Raw genomic sequence first — 27,414 nt, 5'->3', positions numbered from 1 at the left:
TGCTGGTTGCCAAACCTCATTTGGTCTTAGAGCCAGGCACTGCTTTTGTTCCCACAATGCTCAGGTGGGAAGCCAAGGTCAAAATACACCACCTCCACCCCTACTCTGATGGGGGAGGGGAGAGGCTGTTGCTCTTCTCAGGAACTGGCACCAGACTTCCCATCTGCAGCCTGGGAGATGTCACTGGGTAGCAGGCCCGTGTCCCTCCATGACAGAATCCCTACATGCTGAGCTCTTTGGCGGAGCGAGGAGGCATGTCCCCAGGAACACGGGAGGCTTTGACCATGGATGCAGCATCCACACTGCCAGCTGTCCACACTCCTAGTCACTTGTGCCTCTGGGAGCAAGGCCTTTTGGAGAGTCCCCGTCTTTTTTTGCTCTGTATTCAGGAGCATGGCTGCTGTTTGTCCTCAGCTCTACTTCTGCTATTTTTAGTTCAGGAGACTGCCTGTTTCCAGCCAGCGTGCAGAGCAGCGGGCAATCTCAAGTGCTGATTGATGGCTGCCTGTGGGTAGAGCTTGGCTTAACATCCCTGTTTACGGGCATAAAGACAGCACCAAGCTGGGGCTTGGAACTGAGAGACAGAGAATGAAACAGGAAGGACCTGCTGCTCAGAGAGCTGGCCTCAGAAGGCAGTGAGTGCCTGCTGCTCTCTGGAGGAGCCAACACAGAGTGTCCATGGTAGCTGAAGGGGGGAACCTGCAGGGAACTTCACTCTCTCTCTCTCTCTCTCTCTCTCTCTCTCTCTCTCTCTCTCTCTCTCTCTCCTAGCCTTTCTAGCAGCCTAGCCCAGTACACACTCACACACACACACACACACACACACACACACACACACCCCCATTAAAAGCTGGTAGTTTTTCACATGGTTATGATCATGTCACACATAATAAGATGAGCCTCTTGCTCGGCATTTCGTACTTTGCAGCTTTAACTCTACTTTGTTTAAACACAAGTTGCCCGGAATTAAACCCAGGCCTGATTCTGGAGCAACAATAAATATATATTGTCTCAATCCACTCAGTCTCTGTGAGAATTAGTCTCCCCTTTCTAAGAGAGTCTGAGTCCCAGCAATAAAGGCTCTGTTAACAAGGAGAAGTGGGAGAAAAACAGACCAGTGACAAATCATCCTGAGTGACATCTTCATTGTTTGGCTTTGTCAAAAAGGAGTGGGGATAAAAGATATTTTTTGTTTTTGAAACTATCAGGAATTGGATCAGGGTTTCATGCAGGCAAGGGAAGCATTCCACCATTGGCCCATATACCCACCTCAAGACGGGTGTGTAGATGTTAAAACAAGAACACTAAAGAAACCCATGACAGTCTTACCTCATGACAGAGAAACGTTAATTGAGATAGACTGTAGAAGAGGTGTGCCAGTGAAAATGTCCAACGCCCCCAAAGCAGACAGACAGACGGACTGTGGTGTTGGTTTTGACCTTAGAGTCAGGAGGAGGGAGAGGCGAAGGGAATGAGGAGAAGGGGGAAAAGCTCCCCACCATGGTCCTTTCATAGCTACCAGTGAGCGGGATCACGTTTGTCCCAGTTCACTGAATGATTTGCAAGGTCTCAGCATTTCATGATGCTGAGGCAGGAGAACCGCCATGAGCTCAAAGCTAGCCTGATTACATACTGGGCTTTGATTACACAGTCTTAATAATAAAACAGACAACCCCTCCCCAAGTTATATTTTAATAATGAACTACCAGCATTTAAAAAAAAACCTGATTCTACTTTTCTACTTACAAAACAATATGCCATTCAAATATAGATTGATAGCCCATTTCATACCAGGTACTATATTAAAAGCAAAAGATAAGTTGGTAAATAGTGTAGAAATAGCTAGGTCACCAATAAAGCAAACTTTAAAAAAAAAAGTTGGGAGAACATTTTAAATGTCATTGATAGACACACACACACACACACACACACACACACACACACACGCACGCACGCACGCACACACACACACACACAAAACAAACAAACACACACACACAGTGGAACATTATATAGCCTTGAAAAGGAAAGAAATCATGGCAGTTACGTTGAGACAAATGGACTTACTGGATATCACACATAGTGAAATAAAACAGACATAGAAGAACAAACAGAGAGTGAGTTCACACAGGTGCAGAATTTTAAGGGAGGAGATGGCGAAATGATGCTGGTCAGATGGTACCAAAGTTTAGCCATGGTAGACGAGCAAGTTTTAGATACCCAGCTCACAGCACAGAGGACACAGTCACTAACAGTGCAGTATACATCTGAGATTTGATCACACAACTGACTTGTCTTTTTGTTACCCACAAATCTATCCATGTGATGTGATGGGGCTTTAAGCTAGCTTGATAATGGTAGTATGTTACACCATGATGTTGTATATTTGAAATACACATCTTTCTTTCTTTTTTCTTTTTGGTTTTTCTAGACAGGGTTTCTCTGTATAGCCTTGGTTGTCCTGGAACTAGCTCTATAGATCAGGCTGGCCTCGAACTCACAGAGATCTACCAGTCTCTGCTTTAATCCCAAGTGCTGGGATTAAAGGTGTGTGCCACCACTGCCCAGATAACATACATCATTTTTTACATTGTCTTTTTATTTTTAAGTAATTTATTAAGACTTATTTATTTTATGACATGGTGCTCTATCTGCACGTTTACCTGCATGTCAGAAGAGGGAACCAGGTACCATTACAGGTGGCTATGAGCCACCATGTGGTTGCTGGGAATTGAACTCAGAATCTCTGGAACAGCTGCTTATGCTCTTAGCTGCTGAGCCGTCTGTCCAGCCCAGACATCACTTTGTTTGTTTGTTTTGTTTTTCAAGACAGGGTTTCTCTGTGTAGCTTTGGAGCCTGCTCTGGAACTAGCTCTTGTATACAGGCTGGTCTTGAACTCACAGAGATCCACCCACCTCTGTCTCCCAAGTGGTGGGAGCCACCACCACCAGACTCAGACATAATTTTTATTTATCAACTATACCTCATTAAAGTGAGAAAGCAAAACACCCAAACCAAAATAGTTTGGGAAATGGCTAATAAAAGGAAGCATGTGTCTACATATTTTATTATAACATATAAAATGCAAAACATCCTTATATTCCCCAACCAGTCCAAGAATAACAACAATAAATCAAAATGTATATTGGAATACTAAATTAATTTCTACCACATTTCACAACATGGCTTCTGCTCTTTAGGAAAGTGTGTCCTTCCTAATGGTCAGGTATGATTCCCTCCCTGAGCTCATACTTGAGGATTTGAGAGATAATATATTTGAATGGCTTCCAGGGGTAAGGTTAAGAAGTGCTTGAAACCCTGCAGCTCAGACATTTCCCCAAATACCCAAGAAGGAGGGTATTCCCCCAAAACAGACTTCATTGCCCTCTCCAACTAGAAATAAGATGCAAAGACAATAGGGCAGGGACCTTTTAATCACAGGGAACCGTGACACCACTGGCTGACAGACACAGTATGGCACATGGAAGAAGCTAAAAAGAAAATCCCGGTAGCTGAGCTCTGGTGCCCATGTGGATCTGAGGGGCTGAGTATGCCATATTTGAATAAGATACTGAATCATTCTGGACCACAGTTGCCTCCTCTGTAGAAGTAATGAGTTTGGATTTGGTGAGGTCCTTTTGGCTCCCTAATAACTTTGATTCTTAGCTTTAAATGTCCTCTCCACAAACTGTGCAATTAAGGTGGCCTGTTAGAAATATGCTGAACTGGGAATACCTTTTCTTGTCCAAACAAAAGAAATAGATAAAAGTTTGTGTTGTGAGATATTTGCTTACACTGTGTGAAGATGTGCTGCTGTTATTGGTGTAATAAAGAGCTGAGTGATCAATAACTAGGCAGGAGAGGACAGGCCGGCTTTCTGGGGAGTGAGAGGGAGAGGAGGAGGAATCTAGGCACACGGATTTCACCAGCAGGAGCAAGCCATACCAAAAAAAGCTAAAAGCCATGTGGCTGAACGTGGATTAATAGAAACAAGGTAATTTGAGCTATAAGAGCTAGTTAAGGACAAGTCTAAGCTAAAGGCCAACCTTTTTAAATTAATATTCATTGCCATGTCAGTAGTTTTGGGAAGTACTAGTACAAATTTGAGGTAGGTGAGCAGGAAGTGGTTCCCAAGTTAGGCACCACCCTCCCTCCATTTTATGCACAATGATGCAGCTTTCCTGAGGGGCAGTTTGCAGCTTGCTTCTCTCTTGTCTCTTCAGTGCCTTCCTGCCATCAGCCCAGAACAAGCACAAGCACACTTTCTTCTGAGATGATGACACAAGCTGATTTGTGTCTCCCTAACTTTATTTGTGCCCCAGAAGGAGACAGGGCTGTTACAGATCTAATTTGTTGAGATGAGGTCCTAGAAGTAGCTGTACCCCTATTTCAACATGACCTGTGTCATTAAGCAAGTGGGAAATTTGTCACACACACACACACACACACACACACACACACACACACACACAGAGAGAGAGAGAGAGAGAGAGAGAGAGAGAGAGAGAGAATTTCACATGAAAATGAAATCAAAGAGCTATACTCCAGGAATGCCAAAGATTGCAGCACACTCCCAGAAGCCACACAAAAAGCTAGGACAAGTTTCCTCACAGTCCCCAGAAGCAACAGACACCGCCAACACCTTAATTGGGGACTGTTGGGCTGCAGAACTGAGAGGCAATACATTTCTGCCACATTACCACCAAGTCAGTGGTACTTTATATATGGCAGCCTCCAATAAGAGTCACAGTGGGTTAAATGGTTAACGTGAAGCCTGGGCTCAGCAAATGGAAGGATTCACTAACCCTCTCTCCCTTCGGGCCCCATTTGTGGGGAAAGAGCATCCCTCTCCTCCTCCAGAGACAGAGCCTCACTGCGCAGCTCTGACTCGCCCGGAGCTCACAGAAAGCTACCTGCTCCCACCTCGAGTGCTAGGATTAAAGCTTTGTGCTACCATGCCTGACTGGAAAAGAAGACCTTTGATGTGAATTCATACATGAAAGGGACCCTTTAAGAAATTCATATTGTACTGTGGTAAGAAAGCTTAAGTGGGGTCACCTGGGGGGAAGAAAATGAATAAGAAAGGAGGAGGCAAGGAAATGGAGGGCAGAGGAAGAGAATGAGTGAGAACAAAGTGTAGTGACACACAGACAATACCACAAAGAAGCCCATTACTTAGTATGCTAACCAAATACATAATAGGAAAAAATATGGTATTTTTAAGTACCTGAAAAAAAAAGTACAACTCCCACCCCTTGTTAGACACTATATTTTCTGTCCTTAAAAACAAGGCTTTTCTCCAGGAAAATCTAACCACACTTTTGCTTGTGTGTGTGTGTGTGTGTGTGTGTGTGTGTGTGTGTGTGTATGTGTGTGTGTGTGTGCTGATGCTTTGGATTTCAGACTTTACTCTGGTTCTAACTGTATGAGATGTCCACACTTGGCATCATTTAGTCAATCAACAGTAAAGTCAAAAAAGCTGCTGGAAAAAAACAATATTAGAACAGATTCGAAGGGCAGCTTGGCTCTCACAGACATGTTTTGCAATTATAACAGTTCACTACGGCTGGAATATCATACGCAAGACCGGGTTTTGTTAGCATCAAAGCAGAGAAAAATGACAGGAGGGCTTCTTATCCACGGCTTGGCTAACACCGCACTAATTATGGGCTTCACGTTGAATAATGAGAAAATATCACTGCTAGTCTCTGAGGTGCATGTCAACACCATGTCCTGAATTATTAAGGACATGAACAATTTAGGGACAAATAAATTGAGCAGAGCTGTGGTGGCCATCAACAGAGGCCCCTGACTGGCAGAGATGATCAGGCATTATGGGCATGCTGGGAAGAATGGAAGACTTATTCTGGTTTCTGAATTATGGCTGAGCTTTAATTGTCTCTGGTTGTAGCTCTTCATAGATCAAAGTGTTAGCTGTGAGTTATGGATCAGAGCCAGGTGTGTTCAAATCATAGGTCAGTTCATTCCAGCTGTTTAAGTCAGATTCTCAAACTTTAATGTGCTTTAGCAATGCCAACAAGCTTAGGAAGCTGTCTTTTAAAAATATTTTTATTTTATACGCATTCATGTTTTGCCCTCATGCATGTCTGTGAAGGCGTCAGATCCTCTGAAACTGGAGTTACAGGCAGTCATGAGCTGTCATGTGGGTGCTGGGAATTGAACCCAGGTCCTCTAGGAAGACAGCCAGTGCTATTAAATGCTGAGCTATCTCTCTAGGTCCAGAAGCTGCATTTTTAATAACTAGGTTTGAAGTGGCTGAATCTAGAATCGTCTTTACTTTAAAGCAGCGGTTTTCAACTTTTGGGTTGAGATCCCTTTGGCCTGGGGTGTCAAAAGACTCTTTCACAACAGTCACCTAAGACCATTGGGAAACACAAATATTTACACTACAATTCATAACAGTAGCAAAGTTACAGTTATGAGGTAGCAATAAAAATAAATTTACGGTTAGGGGTCGCCACAACATGAGGAACTGTATTAAAGGGATGCTGATGAGGGAATGTTTTCCTGTATATATGTTTCTCTTATTGGTTGATGAGTAAAACACTGATTGGGCAGTAGCCAGGCAGGAAGGATAGGTGGGGCTACCAGATGAGAATTCTGGACCCAGGACATAGAGAGTGCGCCACCAGAGAGAAGCTACGTAGTCGCCGAAGGAGTAACACATGCTGGAACATTCTCTGGTAAGCAAAAACCCATGGAGATACACAGATTAATAGAAGCGAGCTAGTAATTAAGAGAGAGAAGCCTGAGCCATTGGTCAAACAGTTTATAATTAATAGAAACCTCTGTGCATCTATTTGGGACTAAAGGGCTGCAGGACCTGGTGGGACAGAAACCCCTGTCTACAGGATGCAGCATTAGGAAGGTTCAGAACCACTGACTTATAGTGAGATGGAATGGCAAAGCAGTGACATCCAGTCTAGAAATGGTGTGGCATACCTTTGAGAACGATGGAGGACCAAGAGGAGCCATCTTATAGAATACGGCCAAGAATGGGATGGGAGATGGTTGTATAGGGGCACTGCTGAAGGGAGGCATTGCTTTGTGTATGAAGTACTGTGTCCCCTGATCTAGAACCGGTGCTCAGTCTGTCCATAGGGCTAGCTAGTGGTCTGCTCAGGGGGCTAGGACCTCACTGGCGTGTGTGAGCTTTGAATGGCATGGTTGTTGGTGACATCAGATATGCAGCCACTTAGCATGTCACACTCAAGTTCCACCTTACAGAAGGTGCCATACGTAAGCAAGTAAACAACACAGTGTGTGCTAAACACAGAAACCATCGTTTAACACTCACACACCTGGCTTCTTGTTATGTGTCAACACAAGAAGCAATTTGTAAATATAAATAAAAAATATAAAACCTGTCGTTGAAATTGCCCCCTATGCACATTTTATTCTACCTACTCCGAGGAATATTCACTTTTCTGTCTCCAAGTCTGGTCTAATCACTAGTTGTCTTAATAACTGCCTGTCATTCACATATGTGCTTACTGACAATTAATCCAAAAGATCTGAAAATATTCATGCTAAGGCTCCTGCATAGCATGTCCTCAGAGAGGCTGTTTCATAACATGAGTTGATTTTAGAAGTCTCTCAGAAGCTTTGGCCCTTGATTTCTGGGTGCCCATCTGTAGGGTTATTTAGCCGGACATGGATCATTACTCAATCACTTGGAGCACATACTCTCCATATCCTTATAGAATGGGGATTAAGTCACCTTCTGCTGTCATTTGAATGGATGCTTCCTGAAGGCCCACATGTCCAGAGATGGCTCCCGGGATGCTACTGGGATGTGTGTGTGTGTGTGTGTGTGTGTGTGTGTGTGTGTGTGTGTGTGTTGGAACCCAGTGGGATGCCCTTAGTTGTTTTGGAGTATGACCTTAAAGAGGACAGTGTGATCCATCTCTTTTGTTTGATTGTTTGTTTGGTTTCCTGGAAGGGCCTTAACTGGTAACATGTGCTTTAGCCAGCCTTGTGTCAGGACCACCAGAGTCCCACAGCACCAGGACTGACAGATCTTGGGCTGGAATCTCTATAATTGTGAGCCTAAATATACTTCTTCTATTTTTAAATATATTTTTATTGTTTTTAATTACATGTAGATGTTTGTATCTGAATGGGGTATGTGCATGTGAGTATAGGTGCCAGCAGAGGCAAGGGGTGTTGGATCTCTTGGTGTGGGAGTTGCAGGAGCTTGAGAGCCACTTGATATGGCTTCTGGGAGCTGAACTGGAAGCTTCTAGAGGGAGAAGAAGTTCTCTTGACCATCAAGCCACCTTTCTAGCCCCATCTTTTCTCTTTATAAGGTATTTTGTTGACATAATGGAAAGCTGACTCAGACATCCCTTTTATTTACACAGGATTGAGATAAATTACATAACTCCAAGGATCTGCCATGTTTCTTGTTAATGAGAAAGATCTAGTGAACCAATGCCTTCTTTTCCATCTAGTGCTGGAAGTTCCCAGAGTTAGCTTCATCATAGCCTCCTTGTGTTAGCAATATAAGAACATTTGTGACTACCCAGTGAGGTTAACTCCTACATCTGTCACTAGTGATCAATACATCAGCTATTATTAATATTATCATAACATCATTAGGTACAGAGGTTTTTACTAAAAAGGATCACACAGTGAATTATAAAATAGGAAAATATTCAATAATTTCACTATAAGGTTCAGATAATCCCCTAACTGTCAGATCGCCTTGTAGACTGTGTAGAACTTCTATGTTTGTGTCTAGACCATGCCCACCATTGATGCACAGTTCTGACATGATGCCAGTTGGTATTTGACTTTACATTAATAAGATGAGAGTAAAATAAATATCTTTCAGAACCCTACCCAGTTGTCAATGATGATGTTTTTTTTTTGTTGATTCACAGGAGAATAATTTCCCAACACTAGAAGATTATTTCTTCAATTTGTGTGTGACATTGATAATGAAACAGCCATTGCTACAGTGCACTTGCAAGTTAAAACAGTAGATAATCAACAAAACAACAAATCTATCTCTGACTAAAGAGTGCTCATCAATAGAATAAATATTTTGATTGTGATATCACTGAATGCTAGGAAGAAATCCATATTAGCCCGAGATTACATTATATAGATACATACACATAATCTCAAAAGTGCAAAAGAGATTTAACAAGAGATATATTTTGAGTACTAACTTCTAGGAAGATTATTCATTAAATGAAAGTTCATGCCATTTAATGACAATAATGGCAGAGCCTAACAGCTGCCAAATGGAAAAAGTTGACAGATGATTTTCATTAGTCAGAAGGATAAAGAGTCAGCACACATTGTGCAAAAGAAAACATTGGGGGCCAATTTTATCATGGGCAGTTGAAGTTGCTTCTTCCATTGGAATAGCTACAGCTACTGGCAAAATGATGGAATGGAGATATAGGTCAGGGAGCCAAAGATCCTGGTGGCAATCCAGAACTGGGACAAGGGGCACCCAATCCATAGGCTCATATGGGATATGTTAATTAACAGGTGCTCAACCCATGACTCAGTGAACAGAACTCACTGACAATATTTTGGTTTTTAAAATGTGTAGCTCACTTTGTTTTTCAGCTCTAAAAACTTGGAATTTAAAAAGGTGCCTTTACACGCAGGATACAATATATCTGAGGAAATAAACCAATCCCACAGCATTTTCATGAACACGAACTCATCTATCTTCATGCTAACGATCTATTTTGTCTTAGCAACACTTCCTCCCATTGAGGGAAGGATGTTCTCAAATAGCTCCCCTTGGTGCAATATTGCTGTCTAGGACGGTCTACCAATTGCCAGGAGCAACCCAGCACCGGTGGTAATCACAAGAGCTTAGGCCAGCCTTGCTACAAGCACATAAATGAATGAGCATCCGGAAGACTTGGCACAGGGCCTGGCCTCAACACCATGTAATTAACCCTAGCTTGTAATTCTCCATGACACAGTTCCAGAGGAAAAAAAAAAAACAATTCCAGGGAAAACACATGTTCCTTCAAGCAGCTTAGGTGACTGGTTAATGATTTCAGTAAGTTGGCACCATTTCTTACAGCACAGGGGAGGGGGGTGGCAGATCAACAGAAAGGTCTTTGCACTCTAGAAGGATTCTGCCTCTATTATGTGGGGTAAGTAATGCCACTTTTGTGCACCTAAATTTCTTGCTGCTTGGGTTCATGTCCTGGATTCCTGGCTCTGAGGCAGGACTGCTCTCTGTTGATGTCCGTGACTCCCGATACCACTAAAAACCAAGAGGATACTGGCTGCAACACCACAGAGAATTGGTCCTGTCCCTCATTGGCTGAAGCACTCAGGAGAGAGGGTCCTCCACCTCACCAGGGCAGCAGAGTAGAGCCGGCCCTGTTCACAGGGGTGTGGGTGAGCTGACCTGAGGGTATGAGGATGGCATTGTGCCTCTCCTGAATGCAAGGCAATGCATGTGGGGGAAAGGTGCCCCCCACTTCTTGCCCTCATCAACTGCAGCAGGTGCTGGACCTGGCCCAGCCCATCGCCTGCTGCAGCCCTTGGGAGAACAGGCCCAGCACCTTGCCAGGGTAGCACAGTAGAGCTGACCCTGCAGACAGGGGCAGATGAGCCTGCCCTGAGGGTGTGAGAGGGGCATAGCTGGTACCTGCTCCCTTGTCTGCAGTGTGGAAGTGGGAATGAGGCAAAGATGCTCCCCTCCAGCTGGTGAGGGAGCCGAGTTTTCCCTTTATTAGCTGCAACACTCAGGAAAGTGAGCCTTGCACCTCATCTGGGCAGCAGTGTAGAACTCACTCTGTTTACAGGGGCACGGGTGAGTCACCAGAGAACAGGAGAGCGTGAGAAATCTGGTCCTGCCCCTCATCTGCCATATAGTGGCATGGGCAGGGAAGAGATGCCCCCCATCATGCCTGAGGCAGGTGGGAAACATGGCCTTGGTCATTGGGATGGGAGAGCTGTCCCTGCCCCTCACCAGCTGCCCCCACACTTTACCTGGGCAATAAGATAGAACTGGCCCTCAGGCCGCCTCTCCAGGTGTGGGAGAGCCGACCCTGAGGGAAGGAAGCAGAAGAACTCGCCCTGTATCTTGTGCATTGCTACCAGGGGCGAACTAGCTGAGGCAATGCTGGAGAGCTCACTCTGGTGGTGAGGATGGGGGAGAGCTGGCAGGCTGACCAACCCTGCAACTACCCAGGCCCAGACCAACCCCAACATCCACTCCATCTTTAGGTTTGTAGGAGCACATGAGGGGCCTGTTCTGCAGATCCAAAGCTGCAGGATCCCCAAAACACAGGGCGGCAGCGGGATATCCAAGAGGGGTCCCAGTGAGGGCCCAGCATCGATAGTGTAGCAGAAACCAGAGGCCTTGAACCAGACCAAAGGCTCTCTCCAATAAACACATGCACGTAAGGTTATATAGATAAAAGGGTACATTGCACGACTCACTGTGTCACACTACAGCTTCCATGATGAGATTTTTCCATTTTTTTCCTCTTAAATTTTATTCTATTTGGGGGGAAGGGGTTGCAATGGCAGATACAAAGGGATGGGGAAATGAATGGGATCAAGGCGCATGATGTGAAAGACACAGGATAAATAAAAAGAAAGTTAAAAAAACTATCTTACAATTCTAAGCGTACTGTAGCTGAGACATAAGAACAGCAATTACCACCCCTCAAAGAGTGATTACCTTCCCACCTGTACTTTTAAGCCTGACACTGTACATTCACCATCAAACTTACAGTATGAACAACTTGCCATGGTAGGCATTACCATAAAGGTTTCATACAAGAAGCATCAAAGAACAGTGTGCAAAGACACAGGCTTCTAGCCCAGGCTTGACTGGCTGCGGGGTAACAGCAGCACAGCCCAGGCAACCTTGGAATGTCTTGGTTTTGAACAGGCAACAGTTTTAGAGAGATCGAGACTGAAGCCCTCAGATCTCACCACTGAAGTCTCATAGAGCACAGGTGAGAGCTGGGATGGGGTGAATACAACAGTTGATCCATACTTCCCTCCAAGAGATCCCAACACTGACCGTCCAGCATGTATTTTAACTCTAAGATTAAATATAATGTACTACAACACCACTTTTTAGGAAAGCATGGAAAAGAATCAGGAGATGCTACTCATATGTCACAGCTGCGTGAGAATATAACTATCTTTTATTGTGGAAATCACAGGGGCTGTGTGCCTAGTTTGGGAAGGTAGAGAGAAGAGACTTTTTCTTACACTTGGCATACATACAACAAACAAGGAAAAAACCCTTCTTTGATCTCACCTCAAGTTCTGGGATCTAGGAAGTTTGAGCTATGAGTTATGAAGCCGAACACAGCTAACCTTCTAGGGGTTGGGATTCCAAAGCAGGTTAAAATACAACCCATGCCACTCATTAATCACAGCTAAGCCATCTGCTGAAGGACTCACAGTACTCAACAGGTGACTTATTATTTGTCTCCTGTGTAAACAGTTGGTGTTCAATTTCCCATTACTTCAGCCTTCAAGTAGCAGAGTTTTCAAAAACTAATTCATTTTTTTGGTTTTGTTTTTGCTTTTTTTTTTTTTTTTTAAAGATGAGGTCTTACTATGTATCTCTGCCTGGCCTACAACTTGCTATGTAGACCAGGTTGACATTGAGCATAATAGAGATCTGCCTGCCTCTGCCTCTGTGAGGGGATTCAAAGAGTGTACAACCATACATGGAGTCAAGAGGCAATTTTTAAAGAAAGGGATCAGAGGAGGGTGTCTGGGAGGGGTTAGACATTTCCCACTGTGCCTGATACTGAAGAGAAGTAATTTAAAGGATGGAAGATTTATTTTTTGACTCTTTTTTTTTTTTTGTTTTTTGTTTTTTGTTTTGTTTTTTTTAAAGACAGGGCTTCTCTGTGTAATAGCCTTGGGAGTTCTGGGACTCACTTTGTAGACCAGGCTAATCTCAAACTCACAGAGAGCCCTCTGCTGCTGCCTCCTAAATGCTGGGATTAAAGGCGTGTACCATCATGCCCACCTTCACAAGGCAGTTTTTAAACAATGAAATAACTTATCTGGTGTGTATGCATGCATGTATCACTTTCTACAGGTGGTTCTGTCCTACCACTATGTAGGACCCTAGCATTGAACACGGGTAATCAGACTTTGTGGCAACTGCTTTTATCTGCTGAGCCATCTTGTTGGCCCCCAAGAGTCAGTTTTAAAGCATGACTTCCTAGTAGTCTCAGGATGACAGAATGTTCCTAGGAAGTAGGGCTCTGGCTCCTATACATGGGAAAGTTAGCTCTTTTTTAAAAAAGAAACCCACAGCACATCAGGCTTTTGTCAGTTTTCCCTAATGTCCCCTTTCTATTCCCACAACACAGCATTTAGTCAGCATCTCTCTTTGGTCTCTTGTGGGCTGTGATGATTGTCAGAACTTTACTTATTTATTTTTTTTAAAGATTTATGTATTTATTATGTATACAACATTCTGCCTCCATGTATTTCTGCAGGCTAGAAGAAGGCAACAAATCTCATTATAGATGGTTGTGAGCTACCATGTGGTTGCTGGGTATTGAACTCAGGACCTCTGGAAGAGGAGTCAATACTCTTAACCCCTGAGCCATCTCTCCAGCCCCCAGGACTTCATTTATTAATGACCTTGACATGTTTGAAGGATATCTTATGGAATGTCCTCCAATTTGGGTTTGGCTGATGTTTTCTGCTTGGTTAGAAGGTACGTTACTGAGATGAGTGACCACAAATGCTAACTTCTGTCCTTTTCACATGCTGTCAACCTGTTGTCACTGATGATGTTATGCTTGATGGCTTTGTTGGGGTAGTATATATGACGAAGTTTCAAGACCAAAAAGTCACCTCCTTTCTTCCTACACTGTGCTATTTGGCAGTGAGCTGCTGAGCGTAACCAGAAGGCTGGGGGTAAGGTACAATGTCCTTTCTTGCTGCAGCAGACAGGACATCTGTACAGTGCACTTCAGTTTCCTGTGTGGGAGCTTCCTCCGTCTCCCTCATTTATTTAACTACAGACGCATATCTGCATATCTATTCTATCTATTTGAGTCTTAAGTGTGTGTGTGAGAGTATATGCACATGAATGTGTATATGCATGAGAGTGGTGGTACCCGGGGCCAGAAGAGGACTTGGATTCCTGGGGCCAGAAGAGGACTTGGATTCCTGGGGCTAGAGGTTTCTGTGGGTGCTGGGGATCGAACTCTGGCTCTCCTGTTTATGCAATGAACACTGATCCATCTCCCTGATCCTCTCCTCTTCTTTTGAGTCAGGGTCTTTTTATGTAGCCCAGGTTGGTCTCAAACTCAAGAATTCTTTTGCTCCAGTCTTCCAAGGGCTAGGGTTATAGGTGTGAACCATTGCTCATGGATCACCTTTTTTGACCCTTGATAATTAGCCAAAAGGCCAAGAACTAATTCTTCTTTTCTCCTGTAGCAATGAGTTTCAATGTATTACCCAGGCTTATCATGAACTAATGGCCTCATTGAGCTTCTTGCCTTAGCCCCTCAAGAGCCAGGACTGCAGGTGGAAACCATCACAGTTGCCCCTCCACCCCAGCTTACACACACACACACACACACACACACACACACACACACACACACACACACACACACTTTAGCAATGAGGGTCTCACTATGCTGCTCAGGCCTGTCCTTAACTCCTGAGCTCAAGTGAGCCTTTTGCCTCTGTCTCTCCTGTAACTGTAGTGATACATTATTTATGATTTAATAAAGCTTGTCTGACTATTCAGAAAGCAAAGTCATCCACAAGCTATAGACGTCTGGCAGTGGTGGCACACACCTTTAATCCCAGGACTCAGGAGAGAAAGACAGATGGATCTCTCTGTATTCAAGACTTCAGTTTGAAGTTTGAACCCCAATGTCAGTCTCTGGGTCCTTTATTTTTCATTTTATATGTAACTACAACTGTAGGCATGAGTCACCAGGCCCACTATTGCAATGACTTTGTTGTGTATTCGTCTCTTAGGCCTGGTGATGTTAGGTGACACAGCTGGCTAATAACCGAATGAGCAGACGAAAGGTCTGTGAAAGTTACTCTGTGAAAAGTGATACAGCCTACAAATTTCTCAGAGGAGGCACCGTGCTCCAGGGGAATAGCTCATAGTTAGACCCCCTTAAGGCTTCATGTTTGATGGTTTGCCTTTGCTCTCTGCTCATGAGAGAAAAGAGGCATTATTATTTGTGAAAAGGATGCTTTTTCTTTTCCTCTGTGTTTATTGTGATTGAGTGATCTCACCTTGGGGGGAGCTGATTCAAGACACTCCCAGAGAGTCAAGGTCTCAGGAAAACTCAAGGATGCTCTAAAGAGCTACATTCATGCACTAGTGGTGGTGGTGCACGTCTCTAATCCCAGCACTAGGGAGGCAGAGGCAGGGGGATCTCTAAGTTTGAGACCAGCCTGGTCTATAGAGAGAGTTCCAGGACAAGCAGGGTTATGTAGAGAAACTCTGTCTTGACTCCCCCCTCCCCCACCCCAACAAAAAGCTCCATTTCTTCTCTTTGCAACAGTCTTCCCAGGCCCTTTAGCTCTTTGGAGAAGTGTAGCATCTTTCAAGCATCCATTTCTTTCTTAGCCATAGCACTAACCTGTGGCTTTACTAGGCTAATCCCCTCCTTTGTTAATACACTTGGTTTCTGTTTCTTTGCCTCCCAGAGGGAGGAGCTTTTAGCTGTCACCCACACAAACCTTATCAGCTTCCTGGACCACATAGGGAGTCAGGTTAGCCCCAGGTCAGGCTCTGCTTGTTTGGAGGAGGACTCAAGGGAAACACAGATCGGATGCCTGTGTATTCAAAGTTCAGGGTATCAATGCATGCACTGCTCTGAGATAGCAAGATAGGGTGTTTACTTATGATGAATACATAATTAGTCCTTTCCCTCCCTCAGGGGGCCTCAGAATCTCTTAATGGCATTTGAAATCATTCTGGAAACCCGTCATGTGAGTGGAGAGTACCTCCATGGGTGAGGGTGGAGCTACATGAATTTCTAAGTGTCCATCAGGTTCAGAATTCAAAATAAACAAGTTAAAGAACACATGCACATGCCTGAATATAAAGTGTTCCTGAACATGAGAGGGTGTTTAAAGACTGCCAACGGGGAAGGAAAACGCTAGTGATTTAATTTCCCTCTAAATGAGTAGCAGGTGCTCAGATGAACAGAACTAAAAAATAAGGGAGGTGTGTGTGTGTGTGTGTGTGTGTGTGTGTGTGTTGGGGGAGGGTAACTCTACTGCCAGGTGCTTAGAATTGAAATTCAAGTTTTAATTGAATTTGGCTTGAAGATCTGACCCACTGAAAGCTACTATCAGAGCAGGAAGAAAGTGCCTGAAGTTACTATCACAAAACTTTGCGTTCCCCGGCAGGGAACCCCATGGAAGGAACTAGTGTATGATGTGTGCTAGTCTTGTGACTTAACTCCAGGGTTTGAGCAGTGGAGATTTAGGAATCGACTTCATAATAAATTAGCTCTGGCTGATTTGAGAGTAAAGACCCTTGAGCAGAGGTATTAGTCACGGCTAAAACGTATGTACTATATAGTCACTAGAGACACTAACAGTGTCTCCCTTCTAGGGCTGAATTTATGGACACGTGACTTGGGAGGCCCCACTTTAGTTTAATGCCCTGCATTGTGTGTGTGTGTGTGTGTGTGTGTGTGTGTGTGTGTGTGTGTTTTGCTATCTTGCCCAGACTAGCCCTAGATATACTCTGTAGCTCAGGCTGGCCTTGAACTTACAAACTTCTTGTCTTAATTTCTAAAAATTCTGGGATAATCAAAACACATCACAAAGTTCTTGTTAACAATCTTTGAGAAAGGGGGTCTCTCACATATTTATTTCTCATGAGACCCTTCACATTACAGAGTTACTTTTTAAGTGGCTGTGATGTTTTGAGAAGGTCAGATTGACATACATCATAATATGTAGCATTGAGAGCAGGATCCTTTCAGGGGTTTATGGTAGAGTTCAGTGGGAGAGCTGAGCAGAGCACATGGGAGGCCCAGGCTCAGACCCCCAGCACAGAAAACAAAAGTTGATTTTTTTCTCTTTTCAAAATTTAGATCTGGAAAAGAATTGCAAGGCTCAAGAGACAGGTGACTTTGGAGACATCAGTCATGACTAACATCTTATGACACTGAAGTGCTCTAGTCACAAGGCAATTCAGAATTGCCTTAAATGTGACACTACATGTGGCAAAATGGCACTGCAAACAATGAATGGTTTTCTCCCTCGGTGAGTCACCGGCTATGTCTTTAAGACATTATGTCCTGGATATTGGGTGTGATCCTAGGTACCAGCGATGCAGAGCCAAGCCAGCTGCCTGACCAACTATCTGAGCCCTACATTCAGTGCAGACGAACAGCCTGACTCCTGTAAGACCAAAGAGCCACGTGAGGGCAATGTAGGGAAAATAGCAAGCCTCTCCTCTCGATCAGGGTCATGTAATCTGTCCACTCTTTATGGGGTGTTGAGAAGTGAGAACTTGAGACATGGCAAAGTCAAGGGAATGCTTCAGCACTTGGCTAGGAGCCTCAGCTTTTATTTTAATTTTTATATTTCAAAAGAGTCAATCATAAACCTTATGCTTAAGTGAACTTAATTAGGTTTCTGAATTCAGACAGGACTGATCTCTCTGTTTGCACATGAAAATTACTATTTTTACCTTTGGTAGAGGGAGGGATATGCCCAGACCTTTTGATTCTGCAACTACAAGAATAACTTGCCTGGAAATAAATGATTATTCTGTTTTCTTTTTCAAGTAAGAATTTTAAATGAAAATGGAATATCAGTAGCACACAATGTAATGGGATCAAAGGAACTGGAGAAGGCACATTGCCTATTTTTTTTTTTTTAAAGATTTACCTTATTATGTAATCAATGTTCTGTCTGCATGTTTGCCTACGTGCCTGAAGAGGGAACCAGATCTCATTATAGATGGTTGTGAGCCACCATGTGGTTGCTGGGAATTGAACTCATGACCTCTGGAAGAGCAGTCAATGCTCTTAATCTCTGAGCCATCTCTATTTGATAAATGCTTCCCTTCTCACTTTCTGTTCTCAATTTTGATTCACAGACCCCCTTTAAAAATCAGTAACGAGAGGGAAAATGTACATTTAGTTGGGGAGAGGGAGGCCATTAAGACAGATGCCCCTGGCTGAAAGTCTAGTTAAGCAGGCAGAACACCTCCCAGAATCCTTTCTGCTATGCAACTGTCTTTTCTGAACTGTCTCCTTTTTTAAAGACTTAGTCTCTGGAGTCGGTAGCATGGAGGGCTTTTGGATCGCAGAGCACCAATCACAGAACAGGTTAGGAACCAGCATGGGGATGAGGTAGGGTTAGCCTATAAAGCCAGCCTTTATCCTGCAGACTGGAGAGACTAGGCAGTCTCTTCAGGGGAAGCTGACACACTCTGGAAGACAGAATCTGATCTGAGAGGCTCCTAACATTCATAGCTCTGCCAAATCACCCCAGAACAAATCCCACACAGGACAAGCCCCAGCCACAGGCTTTGAGTAGTGCTCCACTTTTTGTTTGGTGGTTTTATTGACACATCACACACACACCATACACACGCACATCAAACAACCGCTAACCGATTCACTGAAAACGTGTAATTCAGTGTTGTTTAATATACCCAGAGTTATGTGACAATCACATAATCAGTTTAACAATGTGTTTTGTCACTTGCAAGGTAAGTGTACTCATTAGCAATCACCCCATTTCTCTCAAGCCCTTACTTAGCACCAGGAAAGAGCCAATTTACACTCTGTCTCTGAAGATTAATAGTGGCACACTTTTAAGTCTTAGCAGACAACTAAGAAAAGCCACTATTGCAAGAGAGGGGAAAATACAGAAAAAAAGTGCTAATTGTAAGGAGGTGGAATTATAAGGGAGAAGAAAATACACCCCCCCACCTCAGTACCACTTAGATCCTCAGTGAATTTACTCAAACTCTGAAGTAAAAGGAGGCACCTAAACAAGGAAATAGTCAGAAGAAAGAGGTCTTAGGAAGTAAAATACAATAATAGGATTGATTCAATAACATGTTACATGAAAAATCAAGGTCACTACACTTAATAATAGGCCCCAAAGATAAGACAGCAGGTGGAAAAAAGCAAAAGAAACACAGACAAGGTCAGGGCTCGGGGCTTTCAAATGAAATCAGAATGACCGAAGAGAAAAAAACAGAGACAAAGAAATCAAATGAAAATTGCGGATTACAAAAGCCAACTCAGACAAGGAATAAATAAGTAAATAAATAAATAAAAAAGAAAGGAAGAAAACCAAACCAAAAAGAAGAGAGAGAGAAAAGGTCTGCCTAGGAGGATATGTGTATAGATTGGAAAGGTACAGTGTACTTTGTAATGGGTGAAAATAAGCCCAACTCCATGTACTTTGTCATGAAAAGGAAAAGATCTCTACATTTTAAGAGGGAGAGAAAATAGACTACATGCATTGGATCAGGGAACAGTAACTCTGAGCCCCTCATCAGCTCAGGAAGCCTGAGAACAAACAACTCAACAATGCCCCCCAAGGCCTTAAGGAAGGCCATGCCTAAGAAGACTCAATGCATTGCGAAACTATTCCTTATGAGTTAGCTTAGCATGAAGGCATGACAGATACCTGAATCTCAAGACTTCCTGTGAGCCCTTTCTCAAAAAGATAATGGAGAATGTGCTCCATAAAAATCAAGAAATAAGTTAATACGAGGAAAATGCAAAGCCACAAAGCAGTGAAGTCAACATCAGCAAGAAAGGAGAGCCTAGAGTAATACAGATGATGCCCTTGGGACGACAGGCACCAGGCATGGGGAGTAGACTGGATGAGGTCAGAAGTCTCTGGGAGAAGGATTCAGGTGTATGGGTCCAATAGCGATTATGATATGTCTGAGCTTCCAAGGCATGCTGGGAAGCTTGGGAGTTAACCAGTAGGAAGTATAAGACATCTAAGAACAGAACAGAAATCACTTTGGGGGGAAAAATATAAGGCAATGTCATGATATTTTATAACAGGGCATAGTTATGAGTGGTGTTTGTGACATATGGACAATGATAATATAACTAAAATGATGACGTGGTTCTATCAAGAGAGCAGAAGAGACGAGCTGGTTAGTATGGAGGTAGGGAAGGGATGATGAGGGGGCTAGTGGTCCATGCTTGTGGAAACTGGAGAACATCCCTGGTTGTTCAGAAACCACTCACCCCTCCCCAGTCCTTAGTGACAAGATCATTTTGTTTACAGAGTTGGAAAGAAATCACTGAAAAAAAAAAATCAGACACAAAAATGTGAGAGCCTTTAGTGAGGAAATAAAGGCCAGGGACAGATGGGTTGATGGTTTGCATAATAGTCTATGAGGAAGTCTTTGGCTCTATAGTGTATCTTTCATAAAAATAAAGCCTAGAAAGACACAGAGATGTATGCAAGGTATATTTATTGCAACATAAATACAGCATGGTATGAGATGGCATGTACACTATGATTACCTTCATTTTTTGCCAGTAGTAGGCTTCATGCATTAGAGGCTAGCACTCTACCACTGAGTTGTTATAGCCCTAGCCTCTATTATATAATCTTTTAAAAGTTTGCTTATTTTTATTTATGTGTATGGGTATTTTGTTTGCATGCATATACACCATGTGTGTGTCTGTGTGTCAGTTGATATATCTATAACACAAACCTTATACCCAAGGCTCAGAGGACCTCCTGGGAAGAGCGGGTGGCAAGATTGCAAAATACAGAGGACTACCTCCTGCTGGTGAGTGTTTCCTACATGCGATCTTAACAATATAGCTGCCCAAACAAGTCCTTCACAAGTCCTGTAGAAGTTGGCACTTCTACCGGAATGGGGGAAATCTCAAAGACCCCTCCCCTAGATGGAGAGCTCCAGACAATCAATGGCTATTGTGTGTGGGAGAATCAATCTTCTCCAGGGATAAACTTCCCATAGGTGATCCAATCCCCGGGGGTCAGCCCTAAACATGGGTACATATTCACAAAACTCTGTGCTCAGTATCAGTAGGGTGTGTGTACCTATATACATACATACACAGGTGGCAATAGTAATGAAAGAAAACGGCATGAACTTGAGAGGGGAGTGGGGGGGAGGGGTGGAAATGATATAAACCCAGAATTCATGTATGAAATTCCCAAAACATTGCAAAACTAAAAGAGAAAATGAATTCACAAATAAGTTCACTTCCTACCTTCCCTGGGTTTTGAGACAGGATCTCACTAGGAAGTCCTGGCTGGCCTGGAATTTGCTGTATAGACCAGGCCTCAAAGTTGTTGATCCTTCTGTCTCTGTCCTCCAAGTGCTGGGATTACAGACATGTACCGCCAGGCCTGGCCAGCTTCTTTTCTTTTCTTTTTTTGAAAACATTTATTTGTTATGTATACAGTGTTCTGACTGCATATGTACCTGCATGCCAGAAGAGAGCACTGGATCTCATTGTAGATGGTTGTGAGCCACCATGTGATTGCTGGGAATTGAACTCATGACCTCTGGAAGGACAGCCAGTACTCTTAACCTCTGAGTCATCTCTCCAGCCCCCCAGCTTTATTTCTTATATTAAGGCAGTCCATAGTTATTTCTATTAAGAGAACCCATTCATTTCCAGCATATCTAGGGAAGACTCTGTATGATGACATTTTCTTGCCATTGTTTCACCACGATGATACTGAGATGACTATAATTAAACTTCCTAAGGATTATTAATCGATCAAGCTATTGATCATGCTTTGTTTCTCCCCTTTGGACCATGCAGTTTTTCTGCAGTCACAGCAGGTCGATAAAAAGAATACTTTGTTTTGTTATCAATTCTGAGTTGAGGAAAAATAAATCTTGGAAGGTCACGTTGAATCTCCAAAGTCAATATTACTTGAACCAAAAGCCCCTTCATCTTTTAAAATGTGTAGTGTGAGACATTTGGGTTAAGGCAACTTTCAGTTTAATGTTTATAAAATGCAACACAACTGGCTTTGTGTGCATTTCTTGAGACATCTCACAAACATGCCAAGAGCCCATTTTATTGAAAGAAATACAACATTTATGTCCTGAGCTGCAGAACTGCTTAGCTGGTGAAGTGTCTGTCACACAGGCATGGGGACTGAGTTTGGTTCACAGAACCTACAGTGTACCATCATAATCCCAGCACTGGGGATGCAGAGACGGCAGGACCCCTGGTCTTGTCTGGCTGGCCAGCCTAGCCTAACTGGTGAGCTTCAGGTCCCTGCGAGGGACTCTGTCTCACAAAAGAAGATAGATGTGGTACCTGAGGAAGAATGGTATGAGGTTGCCCTGTGGTTTCCACATGCATATATGAGCATATGTACCCCCCTACACCCTCCACCTGCACACACTATTAATGTCTTAGTAAACTATTAATTAGGAGGAAAAGGGCAAAATACTCATACCTAATGGTATGATTCAAAGTTATAAAAATCCTAAATGTTGCTTGAATAACTCTCAATTAAAATCAATTCTGATAAAATTGAAATGTCTTCAATGTAAGATGAACACTGTCAAAATGTCTTTACACAGTAGGCCTCTGGTCTGAGGGGGAGAGACCCATAGGTAGGATTGTAGCTGGAATAGTCTAAACATGAGCACAAAGCCTGTTTCAATACAACAAAACAGAAACAGCCAGGTATGGTAGCACACACCTTTAATCCTAGTACTTGGGAGGAAGAGGCAGGCAGATCTCTGTGAATTCGAGGCCAGTTTGGTCTACACAGTGAGACCCTGTTTCAATCAACAGCAACATCAATCACCATCCCCTACATCCTGGATCTTTTCACCTTTCTGTTTGGAACTGACACTACCCAATAGGCAGAACCCCTGACTTTGCTAATAGTCCCTAAGCTTGAATTGAGGCACTGGAAGATCGAGATGTATTGCTCCAAACCATGACACTATGGCATTTCAGAAAACACAAGGTCCAAAGTAGGAAGGCCATTTACTCTCTGACATTCTCTTGACCAAACCCCTGAAGGAAGTCCTCCCTCAGTTTCTTTGAAGAACGGGAAGAGAATGCCCGTATCTTTGATACACAAGGACACAGAGAAGAGCCCCAGCAACAGGCTTGCTAGCTCGCTGCAGTTTATCTCTAGGGGATTGCACTGCCTTTGTCCAGTGGAACTCTTGTGTACTTGTCTACTTTTCAAACAGTGTAAAAAATGCACAGGTGTCCTTGTGCCTTTGGGGATTCATCTAAGAAGCCCTCTTTATCACAAGAAGCTCTACTAAATCAATCTATATGTTTTCCTTCATTAATCTACCTTGTTATAGGGGCCTCAACTGTGAACCTAGTAGCAGCAGAAGAAAATAATTTTCTTCTTCTTCTGAGACAGTGTTAGGGCAGGTAGCATTTTTTCAAGCCTCCCTTGCAGCTACTGATGGTCATGTAATCCATTTCTGGATCAAAATAATTTGTTATTAAAGGCACAACTAGACAACCCTTCCTCATAAAGAAGCAGATGCTTTGCAACGAGAGGACCCAATCTCCTGTTAGGCTGGCCCAAGACAAAGTTGCCTAAGGCACCAAGATGGACAACCCTTGTGGGAACCAGTCCCTTTGGGAAATGGAAACTGAATGGTCTTTACTTCTCAGAAGCCACCCAACCATTAGCTTAGCAGAGCAGCTTTATCACAGCATCCTGATATCTTAAAAAATTTTATTATTTTTATGTGTATAAATGTTTTGCCTGTATATATGTCTGTGCACTATGTGTGTTCAGCGCCCACAGAGGTAGAAGAGGGAGTTGGGCCCTTTGGAGCTGGTTTGCATATAGTTGTGAGTAGTGGATTCTGGGAAACAAATCCAGGTCCTCTCAGTAAGTGCTCTTAACCCCTGAGTCATCTCTCCAGCCCACACCCTGATATCTTAACGACCAGATATCCCCTCATATAGATTTTGCTTATAATAGTAACTTTGGCTTGTAGTGGTTTTCTTTCCTGGCCAACTAAAACCACCCTATATAACTATATAACCCAAAACTCCCCTTTTGGTGGGGTTGCTCTCCCAGTGGTTCATACTTAAAATACATGGCTCTGGTGGACTCATTCTCTCTTCCAGCCTCACACCCTCTTTCTCCTTGGCTCCATTTTCTTCCTTCAGAAGTTCATGGAGTGAAGACATAATGTCTGAAGCTATGGCAGCTATCTTGTGACTATAGGGCAACAGAATAGCAAAAAACAAACAAACAAACAAAAAACTCAACAAAACAAACAAAACAAACAAAACAAAACAAAAAACTCAAAACGTGAAGGCTGGCAGAACAGAGTGACAGAAACAACCTGGATCTTTGAGGATGTCACTGGGCTGTTCCCCTGTCTCCAGACTTGGTTAAGTAAATGACTAATGTAAATTAAGCCAGTGTCTCCCATTGTGTTACTAAGTGTCATGACCGTCAGCAGACATGCTGTTTGTTCTGCCCTTTGGGCACTGCCACCATCGGTGAATCACCCTGGACTTCTGACCACCTGGGAGACCACCTGCATCTCCTGTGGCTGGCCAGCAAGCCTTAACACAGGGAGATTCAGTTTAAGCCATACTTCCCTGTTGCTTGGCTGAAAGCCTTTGTAATGTGCTGGCCTCTGCTAAGGGGTGCAAGTGAGGAGTCATCAAATGTCTCCTAAATCTCTGCCCCACACAGCTGTGCAGCCAGCCTGGGCCCAGTCCGGATCCCACCACCTCTCACTGGCTGCACTTCTTGCTACAGAACTCATGTGCCTTTTTGTCAACCTTTGGGGCACTTTTTGATGAATGATGATCACATCTCATAAGTTCAAAACAGAGATACTTCCAAGTGGTACCTTTGAGAGTATATTTATTGTGACTGAATAATTACAGATGTGAGAGGATAAAGGTTTCATCAGTATGCATGATGAGTTCATTTCATGTGACAAACTGTGTTTTCATATGTTGTTAGGTTTAGGTATACATATGCTTGGGAAGAACTGATTTTTTTCCCCTTTCCTATCATGTATGTTTCCAGCTAAGTTGACAGATTCACTGGATAAAATAATATTTATAAAGCTTTTTGGCAGAATGTGTGGTATACACTAGGCATCTAATACAACTGTTTTAGGATTACCTTAAACCAGAATGGGAAAACTGAACATTGCTGGCTGGTAATCATAACAGATGGGGGGGGGGTTGAAAGTTTATCTTCCATATCAATACAGTGACTTTATAAACCTTATTTGATAAATGCTTCAGAAACAGGAAGCTCACAGTATCCCTCAGTCATTGAATGACTTCAATCTGCAGCTGACTTTCCTGTGTTGGCAAGGAAGTGCCTGGCTCCAGTTACATCAGGGCTGTGTGCTTTTCAACAAAATATCCCATTCCCTGCTTGTCACAGTTCCTACGGAGAGCCTTTCTCAGAATTCCTTATTTATTATGGAACACTTCTGGCCATGGAGGCAAGGACGTGGATTTTAAAAACTGTGTCTATTACAGCATAATGCATGCAATGAATGACAACCTAGCAAGATGGGGATTGTTCTACCTCTCAGGTCCTGGGATGTAAGTACACTGGAAAAGCCACATTAGTCACAAGCATTGCCAGAGGCAAGTGACAAATACTTGTCTTCCTGAAACCACAGTGTTTATAAGTCTTTCCTCTTTGGCATGCATTCTAATATCTCCAGGGAGGAGGAGGCAGGGAGAAGGAGAGGGAGATGGAGAGAGAGAGAAAGAGAGAGAGAGAGAGAGAGAGAGAGAGAGAGAGAGAGAGAGAGAGAGAGAGGTCATAACCATGAAGGTGCGGTTCCTGTACCATGGAACCTCAGAGAGCAAAAAAGAATTCTTAGAAAACATGGGAATGGAAATTAAAAACTCAGTTGAAGGATTAGAAGATAAAGCTGAGGAAATATCTCAGATACTGGAGATATCGGTGGATAAATCTAGAACATTCCTATACACATAAGAGAAACAGCAGGGGAAAAAAAGTTAGGGACTTCCCTCTCCCCACACTATAACCACGCAGATTAAAGAGGGCCTCTGATGGTTCCCCACATCAAGTGACAACAAGCCATCACAGAGGTACCACCTCAGGAAATCCTGGCACTGGAGGGGAAGCAGAGATGGCATCTGTAGAAAGAAAGTATAGGCTAAACAAAGAAAGCAAGAGCCAGCACCGGGGCCAGTGCAGACAAGAGGTGGCTCGGGTATGCAGAAGGGTGGAGAAACATCCTCAAGTAAGACCCTAGTACAGACCAGAACACACCAGAGACTCTGTGGAAACTTCTATAGGTCAATGACATGAACAACATTAAAAACAATGTAGCGAGGGCCTTTTCCGTCTGGACTGGGCCTGCGAGCGGTCGGCTTGCTCCGGTCTGTTGGAGCTAACTGCTGCTTGGCGGGCCTCCGAGGCCCGGCACACGCCACAGCCGAGCGAAGATGGTGGGCCCGAAAAGTGCCATCGCCGCGGGCGTGTGCGGTGCCCTCTTCATCGGGTACTGTATCTACTTTGATTGAAAAAAAGCTGAGTGACTCTAACTTCAAGAACAGGCTTCGAGAACGAAGAAAGAAACAGAAGCTTGCTAAGGAAAGAGCTGGGCTTTCCAAGTTACCTGACTTAAAAGATGCTGAAGCTGTTCAAAAATTCTTCCTTGAAGAGATACAGCTTGGTGAAGAGTTATTAGCACAAGGTGAATATGAGAAGGGTGTAGACCACCTGACAAATGCAATAGCTGTGTGTGGACAGCCTCAGCAGCTGCTGCAAGTGTTGCGGCAGACTCTTCCACCACCAGTGCTCCAGATGCTTCTGACCAAGCTTCCAACCATTAGTCAGAGAATTGTAAGTGCTCAGAGCTTGGCAGAAGATGATGTGGAATGAGCCAGATATCAACATGATAAAATCTCAGTTAAAAATTATTTAACCATTAGCTTGGAAGCTGATCAGCTCTGGGGAAATAAGGGCAAATATGCTTGTCATGAACTGTCCTACACTGAAGTCTACCAAAGGGAATATGTACTTTGAGTAGATCCATTGTCCTATTTATTTTTTTCCAGTGAAAAGTATTTTGATAGAACTTTTCATTTTACAAATACACTGAGTTAACCAAAATAATCATGCATTTTGTTTATTCTTCATTCAGATGTAAATACAGCAGAGTTATTACTTCGGTTAAAAACTCCCGGTGATGAATTTTAAAAGATTGGAAGAGAGTGTGAAGGATACTTGAATAATGTCCATTTTAAAACACTAGTACATTTTAATGTAAATCATAAAATTGGATAGAAACTTATTTGTAAAAACTGAGCATTAAAATCTTTCTGTTTACTCTTGGAAAGAAAAAATGTAGCGAGCTTCAGGTTCCATACGGACAAATATATAACACATTAAGAAACCAGGTCTGAAGATGTGCCTCAGAA

At 43.3% G+C, this 27,414-nt stretch overlaps 1 protein-coding gene and 1 pseudogene across 1 annotated transcript in view; one reads left to right on the top strand and one right to left on the bottom strand.

Moving 5' to 3' along the window:
• Positions 1–27,414, bottom strand: part of Pip5k1b (phosphatidylinositol-4-phosphate 5-kinase type 1 beta) — a 269,852-nt gene that overhangs the window by 17,121 nt on the left and 225,317 nt on the right. The gene's annotated exons all lie outside the window — the stretch shown is intronic.
• Positions 26,422–27,109, top strand: LOC127233602 (mitochondrial import receptor subunit TOM20 homolog; annotated as a pseudogene).

Source organism: Phodopus roborovskii, unplaced genomic scaffold (genome assembly GCF_943737965.1).
Source record: "Phodopus roborovskii unplaced genomic scaffold, PHOROB, whole genome shotgun sequence".
NCBI lineage: Eukaryota > Metazoa > Chordata > Mammalia > Rodentia > Cricetidae > Phodopus > Phodopus roborovskii.
The sequence above is the reverse complement of the archived record's forward strand: the minus strand, read 5'-3'. Positions and strand labels throughout refer to the sequence as shown.